At 40.3% G+C, this 13,335-nt stretch overlaps 1 pseudogene; it reads left to right on the forward strand.

Annotated features, from left to right (window-relative positions):
- The first annotated feature begins 5,795 nt into the window (after positions 1-5,795).
- On the forward strand, positions 5,796-13,149 carry LOC139942770 (monocarboxylate transporter 12-like; annotated as a pseudogene).
- The last annotated feature ends 186 nt before the right edge of the window (positions 13,150-13,335 follow it).

Here is a 13,335-nt window from a genome sequence, read left to right on the forward strand (position 1 = left end):
TGTTGAATAGCGCATATGGGAAACTTCAAAGGAAATGTTGCAAAAAAGTCTCACGGAGAGTCAAAAATGAAACTTTTTGTATTAATAGTAGTAGGCATCCGTCAATCTTTGAGAACCACGGAGTTGTGCTGTTTGAATTGGATGTTGGTTAGGGAATAGCGTATGGTGTGGCTGTAGAGTCCAATGCGGGAATGACAGTCTCTGCCGCAGTAACTGCAGGTGAAAGATGAAGCTGTCCTAACTGCTTGAGGCTGGGCCTTCCTCTGGAGTCATTCCTCATCTGCCCGTTGCGACAGGTATTCCTCGAACTGAGAAATACCTCTCTGCACCTCCTGCTTCCGGGCGCATCGGTCTGCAGTGACTGCTTCACAGGTGGTTGTATTGGTTGCAAGTGACTTGGGGTCACACTTGGAAGTGTCTTTGTAGCGCAGCTTGGGTCTACCGAACGGCCTCTTCGTTCCCTGATGCCAGCTCTCCATACAGGAGGTCTTTTGGGATACGTCCGTCCTCCACTTGGTGACATGTCCCAGCCAAGGCATTATACTCGAGGAGGGTAAACATGGAGACTTGCTGCTCTATCAAGCAATGTGTTATTGGTATGTGGTCTCTTCAGGAGATGCAGAGGATGCGCTTCAGGCGTTGCATGTGGGAGGCGTCGAGTCTATGCTCTTGACGGGGCCTATGGGTTCGGGGTTCACTGCCGTATAGAGGAGCGTTTTCACCAAACGAACCTTCTAAGGCTGGACTTTGGTATGCTCTGAAAGCTTTTTGTTACATCATTACTCTCTTTGTAAGCGTGGAGAGTGTTGTGGTAGTCTTTCCTATACCTTAGACGCCTGTTGAGTTCTACTTATACGAGCGAGAGATTGTCGGAGATGGTTGAGACATGATACACAAACTCATGGACAGCCTCAAGCTCATGGTTGGTATTGCTGGTAGACAGTGGTTCATCAACATCCTGGCCCCTTACCTGCGTTTTTGTAAGACTGATGGTAAGTCCAAAGTCTTTGCAAGCCGCATAACATCGATCCATGAGCTGCTGTTGGTCATCTGGTGTGTGTGTGTGTGTGTGTGTGTAGAGATGGCTGTGTCGTCTGCAAACAGGAAATCTCTAAGGCATCTCGTTCGAACTCTGGACATTGCTCCGAAATGTGAGGGGTCAAGAGGATTCCATCCGACCTCGTACGAAGGTAGCTGCCCTCTGTGGCTGATCTAAGAGCATGCTTGGGTAGAACAGAGAAGAAAATGCCAAAAGGGTTGGAGCCAGACACAGCCCTACTTTACACTGTTGCAGAGGTCGAAGGGTTCAGATGTTGAGCCACTGAGACTATGAACCCCGTAAAGTTCTCCTGAAAGAAGATTTTACGATGCGAAGCAGAGCAGGAGGGCAACCAATCTTGGAGAATAGTCCTTGGTGATGTCTATACGGCGATGTAGGGTGACTTTCCCTACTCCCTACCTTTTTCTTGCAAATGTCTGATGGATAATATCATGCCAATGGTCGACAGTTTGGCTTGAAACCACACTGAGACTCTTGGTAGACTCTTCACAAAGAATTCAAAGTCTCTTTAGGACAACTCAAGCAAAGAGTTTCCCCACAATGCTAAGAAGAGAGATGATGCGATAGTTGTTGCAATCACTCCCGTCACCTTGTTTTTGAAGAGAGTGACAATGTTGGCGCCTCTCATGTCTTGTGCCACTGTACCTTCTCTGCAGCACTGGCAAAATATATCATGCAGATCCTTGATGTGGATTCGTTTTACGCACTTGAGGACTTCGGGGATGCCATATTTTCCTGAAGCTTTTCCGGGGGAGAGTGGACGGGCAATCTTTGTTGTTCAGAACTTCTGTGTTGACATTGTTCTCTCCGGAGTACAGCTCTGAGTAGTGCTCCACCAATCGATCCATCTGCTTCACAGGGTTCTTTAGGACCTTACCGGTAACTGACTTTAGAGGAGCGGTCATCTTCGGGTGGCCTACTTTATTCCCTCGTACATACCTCTAACATTTCCTGTGGCAGCAGAGGTCTGGATCTGAGAGCAGAGTTGGGCACAGTAGTCAATGGCGCATCGCCTTGCGGTTTGCTTGACTCGGTTTCACGTGGTCCGTGGTGCATGCAAGTTTCTCACAGAAGGTGAGTGTTTGTATGCAGAGAGAGCGCGTCTCTTATTTTCTATGCGAGTTGATATCTCCTCAGCATGAGCCTCGACCCAAACGGGTAACTTGATTAGCCTCTTGCCGAACCAATGGCATTGTAGACAGCATCCCTGAGGTGTTCCCATCTTCCGCTGACATCGAAATTGGGTACTCTTGGCAAGACATCTTTATGGACCTGGACAAACGCTTCCACTATCTCAAAGTTGTGAGTCTTGTTCGTGTCAATGCGAGGCTGCCCTGCCTTCTTGGATCTATGAACTCTCCTTGGTTGAAGCTTCACTTTGCTGCACTCAAGGGAGTGGTCTGTACCACAGTCTGCATTTGGGAGCTGCGGGTTACCTCTCGTGAGCACGAGATCAAGTTGGTGCCAATGCTTTGCTCTATAGGGTGTCTCCAGGATACCTTGTGTTGGGGTTTTGTGTTGAAGAAAGTGTTTGATGCAGAGATTGTTGTGCAGCAGACGTTGACCGTTTACATTCATAACTTTCCGATGTGAGGAAGACCAGGATTTTGATCGGCACCAACTCTAGCGTTGAGATCTTCGAGGATGAAGATTGGATCTTGCTCTGGGACTTCGCTGATAATGGAGCTTAGATCGTTGTACAATTTGTCCTTAGGTTCCGACCAGTTAGCTTGAACATGTTCCGGTTTAAAACCTAAATCAGTGAGTGATACAAATCCTGATACCATTCGTTTAACACCACCAGACGCAATCCAGATGCAAGATGTTTATACTTGTGTGTTTTTTATCTCCAAAACAAATCCGTGGTTTGGTCATCGTAGGACATTTTCGACACCAGTCGGCCCCAAAACAGTTTACAAAGTTGTATATGGTAATTACATTGTCTCAAACTGAAACAAAACAATTTCAATCCAAAATCAAATTTTAATTTCAAATGTTACTAACATTGGTTTGCTAGCCATCAGAACCATAAGCTGAAAATTAAACATAATAAAATGTTTTCATACAAACCACTGATTTGTCCTCACAGTGATGTTGACGTATTTTATACCATTATATGCTAAAGAAATACAAATTTAATACACAATCATAAAACTGTTTGTTTCAGCGAAACAAGAACGTCGCCATTCGATTCCCTGGCCTCTGATACATATAATTCGCAACTGAAATAAGTTGCATCGGCATTACATAGCTAAAGTTATGCTGTTTTAAGGAAATGACTGCCATTTTCAATATATTACGTCATAATAAGGTCAAGGTCATTGCAATTTTTTGAGCATCAACATAGTCACCATAAAGGATATTAATTTGTTACTAATACCACCGTCTAATACCACCGTCATTAAATTCCTTGGCCTCAGAAACATAATTTTGGCATGTAGAAATCCAACCATTGTATTTGCGTTTGCTTTACTACATTACAAAAGACGTAATGACGTCATAATGACGTAATTCAAGGTCATCCCATTCGTCAAACTAAGATTCATCGCTTCAAACCCACGCAAACCCCTGGCATAAAATAATCAAGGTTGAATCAATTTTGAAACCTTACTATTTTGAATCGTTGTTTGTTTATGTCGGTATAGAAAAATAACTGGGCAGTTTCCATTCGATGATTTTGTTTAAAGCTACTAATTGAGTCAACCTGTCCACCTGGGTAGTGCAAATTAAACAATTCATGTTTCATTTAACAGTTTGCTTCATGTTTTTAAGGTTTTAATTGACTTCGACATGGTGTTAATTTGACGCTTCTCGTTGGAGACTTAGGCTTTATGTCGAGTATTTTTGTCAAATAAGTAAATAAATTACTCTAACGCATGTAATGACAATTGTTTTCATCTTAAATTGAAAAGGTAAAGGGAGACTTTCGAGACGCTTGGTGGCAGCAGACTCACCAGGTAAATTCCATTGTTCTCGGTAATGTACGTAGACAATGGAAATTTACCTGCTAAGTCTGCTGCCACCTAGCACCTCAAAGTCTCACATTGATGAAAACAAAAACAAGTGTTGCTTACTTTACCTGACTTTACTTCCCCAAAAATGCAGCTTTAAGTTGTGTACTAAATAGATCCATTTTGATGTCGAGGCTTCGGGAGCAACTTGGTAGGACGAGCGAACTGCTTCTTCGTTGTGCCAATTAAGCATTTCCTTTTCGTGTGTGGCTTAAAGACACTGGACACTATTGGTAATTGTCAAAGGTCACTCTTCTCACTCTGTGTATCTCAACATATGCATAAAATAACAAATCTGTGAACGGGACTCAATTGGTCGTCGAAGTTGCGAGAGAATAAAGGACGAAATAACACCATTGCCGCCCAAGTTGTGTGCTTTCAGTTGAGGTCTCGGGTTCAATTCAATAGAGTGAGAAATTACTCCTATATCAAAAACTACGTCTAAACTTCAGAGGGAGCCTTTTCTAACAGTTCCCAAGTAAGTTTGTTATACAAAGAATCATGTTAAGTAATTACGGTATAAAATACCAATAGTGTACAATGCCTTTGAAGCTAATTCTTGAGTCAAACTTACAAAATATCCGAGTACATTTTTGCATGCGTTTTCCCAATTTACCCCTTTTATCTGTTTTTTTTTCTGCAATCAATTCAATTTTCCTTGGCGATATTTTTGTTTGTACTGTTGGTTACTATACCTGACTTTACTTCCCCAAAATGCAGCTTTAAGTTTTGGAATAATGGCCCCATTTTGATGTCGAGGCATTGGGGCGACTCGGAAGGACGGAGCGAACTGATACTTAGTTATGCCAATTAGGCATTTCCTTTTCGTGCCTTTCCTTAAAGACAATGGACACTATTGGTAATATTGTCAAAGACCAGTCCTCTCACTTGGTGTATAATATACACCAAGTGATGTTATCAACATAATATTGCATAAAATAGCCAACCTGTGAAAATTTGAGCACAATTGGTCTTCGAAATTGCGAGATAATGACGACAAAAAAAAAACTTCCTTGTCACACGAAGTTGTGTGCCTTAAGATGCTTGATTTCGAGACCTCAAATTCTAAACTTGAGGACTCGAAATCAAATTCGTGGTAAATTACTTCTTTCTCGAAAACTATGGCACTTCAGAGAGAGCCGTTTCTCACAATGTTTTATACTATCAACCTCTCCCCATTACTTGCTACCAAGTAAGTGTTTAAGTTAATAATTATTTTGAGTAATTACCAATAGTGTCCACTGCCTTTAAAACGTGAGCTTTTTTCAACAAACTTTTCTGACGTTCACGTTCACGTTTGTGCTCGCGTAACGTGCAGATAAACATCACTATTGATAAAAGCCAGCCTTGCCTGATGCTGAGCATAGCTTTGAAAAGTTGCTGAGCCGATAAAGTTCTTTTGTTAACAACAACTTTTGTGTCACACAACAAATTGCAATGCTTTGTTATGGTGACCTGTTGCCATGACCTTTGTAACAGCAGAAGCAAATATTGTTAGCATTGCTAGTTGTTTGCAGACAGTATAGGTTTGCATATTACACGGTCTCTTCCAGGAGTGTCTATTGAAGTTGTATCAATCAAACATGTGTCCATTTTAGATTATACATAATACTAGCACGTAGATTGAGTTTTATATTGCGTTAACAATCACAAATAAGTTTGGTCTTTTTAGCCGGGATGCTAAATATTATGGGATTTGTATAATAACAAATAATTGTTTCAAAATGAAGCCCGGCTGTTTTGTACGCGTTATGCACTTTTCAATTGAGACTTTTCAAGATGGTGGTCTTCATGGTTGGATTGCCGTGTTGGGTTTATTTACATCCGAGACAGCTTGGGCCGTGTTAGTAAAGGGTCTAGGTATGATGTTACCTACACTACAAGAACAGTTCGACACTTCGACTTGGTTAATTGGCTGGCCGGTTGTTTTTGTCAACGCTGGAGGATATTTCGCAGGTGAGCAGAGATTGAGTTTATTGTGGGTTACGGCATTCAGCCCCAAACACAAAATTGTTATTTGTATTGGTTAGATTCCAACGGGCACGAACTAATTTCGCAAGATGCTTGCTCTTTTTGTACTTATTATTATTTTGTATTGTTTGGTATGAACACAAATTACTAAAGCAGCAGTTGCTGAAAGGTCATTATTAAAGGATTTGGGTACTTTTCAAAATGTCCATAGATTTACATTAAACTTACAGGGTTTGAAGATAATAATAGTGGAGCGCTTCCCTTCAAATATTACTTACTGAGGTGCTGTAGTTTTTGAGAAATGAGTAAAACAATGTAATGAAAATACGTTTGTAAATGATTAAAATAATTTTCGTCTCATGAAACGAAAATTAATTTCATGACATTGTTTTACTTATTACCCAAAAACTACAGCACCTCAGCACGTAATCTTTTTAGGGTAGCTTTCTACTATCATTATCTTCAAACTGTGTAAGTTTTTTGTAAATCTGTGGATATTGTGTTTTTTGTCCTACAAAATGTGCAAACACCCTTTAAAGTCAGTGGACACTATTGGTAATTGTCAAAGACTAGCCTTCACGGTTGGTGTATCTCAACATATTCATAAAATAACTAACCTGTGAAAATTTGAGCTCAATCGGTCGTCAAAGTTGCGAGATAATAATGAAAGAAAAAACACCCTTGTCACACGAAGTTGTGTGCGTTTAGATGGTTGATTTCGAGACCTCAAGTTCTAAATCTGAGGTCTCGAAATCAAATTCGTTGAAAATTACTTCTTTCTCGAAAACTATGGTGCTTCAGAGGGAGCCGTTTCTCACAATGTTTTATACCGTCAACCTCTCCCTATTGCTCGTCACCAAGAAAGGTTTTATGCTAATAATTATTTTGAGTAATTACCAATAGTGTCCACTGCCTTTAACTTACAAAACCCTAACGTTTCAGCAGTTGTAGAATGATCGACTCTTTGCAACTCACTGATACATTGGTAAAATTTAAGAACAAGGCCAATCACAAATCAATTTAAAGGGTCCAATAGTTAATCCAAGAAAATAAGATTAAAAATTACTTAAAAACATGCCGTTAAAGAAGGCTTTCCAAATAAAGTATCCATGAATTCTTTTCGGGGTATTTTTTACCTAAACAAGACTTTGTTTCTTCTATTTCGAGTGGTGTCCTCGGTCAATGATATTACGGCTGAGGTTTCTGCAGGTCTTCCTGTCCCCAATGCATGTGGACACTTCCCCAGCTGTCACAAACCCAGTGTCCTTTTTCAGCAGATCGACATAGGTCAGATTGCCTCGACCTCTTTGGGCTTGACCTTGCTTGGGCTCCCAGAGCACAAGCTTGCTGGCTGGAAGCTCAGGGTGGCGATAGCAGTGCCCTGCAAACCTCAGTCTTCTAGCGCAGATTTTGGCGCTAAGCTTGGGGAACCCGAGATAGAGGTCTCTGTGTTTGATGTTCTTCGCTCCCGACACCAAGCACCTGGCGTAGCATTCTGGTGTAGCAACCGTCAAGTTGTTTATCTAGAACAGATGTAAATGTCCATGCTTCGCACCCATAAAGTAGCACTGATTCAACAGTGGCCAGGAAGAGCTGTAACTTCAGGTGTTTACTCATCTTTGTACACAATACATTTTTCATGCTGTGGAGTGCTTTCCAGGCCAGAGCTTTCCTAACTTTGATATATCTGCTTTTGTTGTCAATCCATGACCCTAGATATTTGAAGTCGGCCTGTCTTACTAGTTTGTCCCCATTGATTGCTTTGAGGCATGTACCCTCGTCTTCCGTACTGTATGCCATGTACTTTGTCTTCTTGATGTTTAAAGTCACCTGGAAATATTCTGTTCTTCTTTTCTTTCAAACATAAGAGTATAATTTATGCTTACTAACAATACAACATTTTTTTTAGTAATTGTTTGTCACGATTTATATGTTTTAAAAATATATAAAGTTGTTTGGGGGCTGACTCCGCCTACCCCTTTTGTGACGTCAATCGAGACAGACTTTGCCTGCAATGCGTATAGTAAAAACACGTGCAAAGTACATGTACGTTCAAGTCGTGAGTTGGTACATTTCAAAAAGTGTTTTTCTGCATTCAACAGCAATACACCTGGTCGGAGTTGCCGGAAAAAAACAAAAAAGCATCTACTTTGCAATTGTGTTTACTCTACGCATTACAGGCAAAGTCTGCCTCGGTTGACGTCACGAACAGCGCCCTCTCGGGTCGGGGTCTACTCTTAAATTTGTAAATAACATAAGAACTGATTTTTTTAAACCTTAGTTAACTGTTTTTTCACATTCCACTCATCAAAACACATATATTAGTGCCAAAAGCTTTATTTTGAAAAAACACCACTTCCAGGTGACTTTAACTGCAGACCCACTTTTTGACATTCAGTCTCCACCCTGTCAAGAAGCTTTTGTGCTTGACTGATTTGCTCTGTAAGTAGGGCAATGTCATCTGCAAAGTCCTGTCTGTCTGTGAGTAAAGTAGGTCCTACTCTTCTGCTCTGTCTGGGGTTGATTATAAATCCAAGATTCTACTTTGACTCAATTCGTATGGTTTGGAGTCAGAATAATTTGGGTAAAGGAGTCAGTTTTGTGTTTTGTTGGTTTTTTTGTAAGTTTGTTTATTGTTTTTTTAGACTATAGCATGTTTATGTTTATCAAAGGAAAGTAGCTAGGGGTTTGCTTGAAGGCATCGGACACTGTTGGTAATTACTAAAATAATTGTTAGCATAAATCTTACTTGGAAACGAGGAATGGGGAGCTGTTGATAGTATAAAACAGTGTGAGAAACGGCTCCCTCTGAAGTAACGTATTTTTTTTTTAAGAAGTAATTTCTCACTAAAATATTTCCATTGAGTTCGAGGCGTCAGTTTAGTCGAATTCGATAATGTGAAAGCACACAACTTGTGCTACAAGGGTGCTTTGTCTGACATTACTCTCTCGCAACACTGGTTTGCTATTTTAGGATGTTGTGATACCCCGATTTTCAAAAGCGTCCACTGCTGTAAGACACTGAAAAAAGAAGGAAAAAATGGCGAAAGAGTTCACGCCAAAAGCTTGCTGACGGCCGCCACTTTGCCTGCAAACACGAGCGTAAGACGTCAATAATCATGCAGGTGTTCATCCTTGTTAATGTTTTCATTTATTTCAAAGGTTCTTTTCCAAGTTCACAGCGTAATCTGTGAAAAAAATGCCAGGCTAACACATCCCAGTGAGAGGTAATACGCTTTACTTTTGAAAAAACTTACTTTCTTAAAAGGTATCCTAGCCACGCCACTAAAGGAGTGATTTGGCGCCAGGACTGTGGTGACAGTGAGTGGATTAGTTGCTGGTATCTCCATGATAACTGCGTCATTCCAATCATGTTTATATGCAATCACCTTCATCTTCACCATGTTTTCTTTAACAAGTTTGCTCCTTCTGAACAGGTGTCTTAGCTACGCCTCTGAAGAAGAGATTTGGCGCTAGGACTGTGGTGACAGTGAGTGGATTAGTGGCTGGTATCTCTATGATAACTGCGTCATTCCTATCTAGTTTATACGCAATCACATTCATCCTTACCGTAATTACAGGTAAGTAAAGGAATGAGTGATCACGAAAACAATTAAATATAGTAACGAAGTTTGGAGAAATTTCTTAAATACGAATACAAACAAACCATTTCATGTAGACCTTTGGCAAAGTGCACCCTATGTTTGCTACGCATCTTCTTGGTTGACACGGGACAATGTGTATGACGTCATCGGCCACAATAATAAAATTGAAGTCTTATACAGCGCACGTACCAAGGTACGGCGCTGAGTGTAATCAATATTTCAGTAGGTTATTGAAGTTATAAAAGAGAGCTTTCGCAGAGTCACCGATACTCTTACGTGAACGGATACGTCATAATACATCATCACTTTTTGAGGTCCATGTGACGTATAACCGTTGTACACAAGTTAGAATAGTCGCTCAAAACGGAATCTGTCGCCTTACACGTAAGTAAACAACGAGTATATTTTGTTCATGTTTTTGTGGCGGATTGTTATTTTTTAGAGCACCAGGTTTTCACCATGTGTATTAGAGGTATCATACATGGATGTGTTGGACATTTGTTAACCACCATGCTTCAGAAAAAGACAAATGGACTAAAAAGTCCATGGGTGCAGCCATTTGGTTAATAGCGCCCGCTTGAAACTCAGGATGAGGGTACTCGTTAGAATTTTGCGAATCAAAACTACACAGCTCACTTGATGCGAACGCGTACGGTTCGATATCTGTATGCGTACTCGTATCCGCGACTCTGCGAAACCTCTCTAAATTATTTTGAGACCCTACAATTAAGGGTTTGTAAGGTGCTACGGCACATTCAGAACACCGGGGCGAACCCCTTCTTTGTTCAATTAGTGCAATGGGTTCTTTTACATGCGTTACACAGCACATGGGACCAACTGTTTTACGTCCCATCCCAAGGACGATACAAGTGTCACCACTGTGGGATACGAACCCACACTCTGCTGATCAGAAACACCGGAATTTAAATTCGGTGCTCGGCCACGACACTTCCACGACATATGGGGCATAATTGTCATCATCTTTATTTCTCGATTCAATTCACTAGTTGTTTGATAGAAATTGTGTGCTCTACTTTTGCAGGATCAGCCATTGGCATCTCCTATGTGATAACGAAGCATCTGATTGGAAGCTATTTTTATAAATCCATCACAACAGCCTACGCTGTCTTCCCTGGGCAACTCCTTCGTCTTCATTGCTGTTGTGCCCTTGATACAGACTTTCCTAGATACCTACGGCTGGAGGGGACCAATGCTACTACTTGGAGGATTATTATTTCATCTCGCTGTCGTTGGAGCTCTGATGAAACCACCTGCAGCTAGTGGGAGTCAAGATGGTTATGCGGCAGCTCTCACAGACGAGGAGCAAGAGATCATGGAAGACAAAGTGGCACCAAGCAACCGCTTTGGCTGTTCTTGTTTTTCCACAGTCTTCTCATTAACTAGAGATACATTGCAGCTTGAATTGTTCTCATCCATATCATTCTGGCTGGTTTTATTTGTGTTAACTGTGTTTGAAATGACATATTCTGCATGGTTAATATACTATGTGCAGTACACTACCGTGTATAAAGGATTCACACTGGAAGACGCGTCACATTTTGTTGTCGCCTTTGGAATAGGGAGAACAATAGCTTCCATTGTGATCGGTCCATTGTTTCAAGCTGTGCAGGTTGTCAGCGCATACGTGTGGCTTGCTGCATCTCTACTTTTATGCGCCATTTATTATGCTGTTGATCCATGGTTGACGTCTTTTTGGCCGATTGTGGCGAACACTTTATTTTATGGAAACGCTCTATCAATAGCTTTTATACTCGTAGATGTTGTCAGTAAGAAAATATTCGGTAAAGAACGGTTGGGGCATGCTGTGGGGTTAATCGCAGTCAAGTGTGACGTCACTCCTTCTATTATATTTTCCAGGTGAGTTTTGATCCCGTCGGTAGCAAAAACACTAACAGACTACAACCAAAGTTCAAAATGAAGCACAGTTATGTTCAGACACCTCAATTACTATATCTCTCTAAAATGTAAAATATAGAAAAACCATTCGTTTTGTCCGCAATACCACTCTTGCAAAGAACTTTTTGAGGTGAAAGACGGGTATTTTCAACTCGAGTTAGAGTGAAGTTTGTTTCAAGTTCACCCATAAACAGTGCCACAGATTTATTTTCACTCTCAACAGAACGAAACTGACACCACTCGGACCAGAGAGTGAAATATTCAGTCTTTTACATAAAAAGATACAATATTGATTCAGTTCCAGATCGTTGACCAAATACGAAGCATTCAAACTTGTAAAAGACAGTGGACACTATTGGTAATTGTCAAAGACCAGTCTTCTCACTTGGTGTATCTCAGCATATTCTTAAAATAACAAATCTGTGAACATTTGAGCTCAATTGATCGTCGGAGTTGCGAGATAACTATGAAAGAAAAAAACTTCCTTGTCACACGAAGTTGTGTGCTTTCAGATGCTTGATTTCGAGACCTCAAATTCTAAACTTCAGGTCTCGAAATCAAATTCATGGAAAATTACTTATTTCTCGAAAACTACTCCACTTCAGAGGGAGCCGTTTCTCACAATGTTTTATACTATCAACCTCTCCCCATTACTCGTTACCAAGTGAGGTTTTATGCTGATAATTATTTTGAGTAATTACCAATAGTGTCCACTGTATGCCTTTAAAGACATGTATCTGTTTTTGATGGCAGCAATATTCCTATAGTGATGCTAATCACAGTGCTTATCGTAACAGTCTTACAGAGTGTTCATGTTTTGTGTGATCAACCATATAATATACGTAAACAGACAAACCTGTAAAAGTTCGCGCTGAATTGGTCATCAAAGTCACGATAAAATAATGAAAATACACCTTATTTGTTTTCTGTTTTTCAAACATCGAGTTTATTATCACGCCTGATAATAACTATTGTTTTACTCGTTTCTCAATAACGACAGCAATTTAGGCGGAAATATTGAAAGGAACCCTTTCACCATTACTTACTTTAATTATTATTTAGTTATATGTGAATCTTTGAACACTTGTGTTTTTCGATCATACGAAGGGTCTATGTACATTTTGTAGGACAAAGAACACCATGTCCACAGGTTTACATTAAACTTACACAGTTTGAAGATGAATATAGTAGAAAGCTTCCCTGAAAATTTTACTTATATTTAAAGGTACGCTTTCTACCATAATTATCTTCAAACGGTGTAAGTTTAATGAAAATCTGTGGACATTGTGTGTTGTGTTACAGAAAGTACCCAAATCCTTTAACACATTCGCTTTGACTGTTTTTTTTTTTACTGCTATTTCACAATGAATTGTTTCAATTATTTTAGTGTAGTTTGTTTCTGTGTTTCTTACATTGTGATATTTTGTTTTGTGCATACCCTCCAGGATTGATTAACGACTTAACTGGAGACTACACCGTGGCCTTCAGTCTAATGGCTGGTGTACAATTACTGACTGTTGTTGCTGCACTGGGTTTGCGCTGGAGGCAGAAACACCATCCCAGTTCATCTGAGTCATCCCAATAAGGAACTATCGTTTCTAACACCTATATCAAACTATACGTCGTGTTATCAAATCTGCTGCCCCGGAAATATTACACGTTCCTCACAATAAATTGTTCCTTTCTTTTGTCTTTTTATGTAATTTAATTGCCTATTTAATTTCAGCCAAGAAGCTGTAATTAAATTTACCTTGAATGATTCATTGACAAA

The sequence above is a fragment of the Asterias amurensis genome, chromosome 10 (assembly GCF_032118995.1).
Source record: "Asterias amurensis chromosome 10, ASM3211899v1".
Taxonomy (NCBI): domain Eukaryota; kingdom Metazoa; phylum Echinodermata; class Asteroidea; order Forcipulatida; family Asteriidae; genus Asterias; species Asterias amurensis.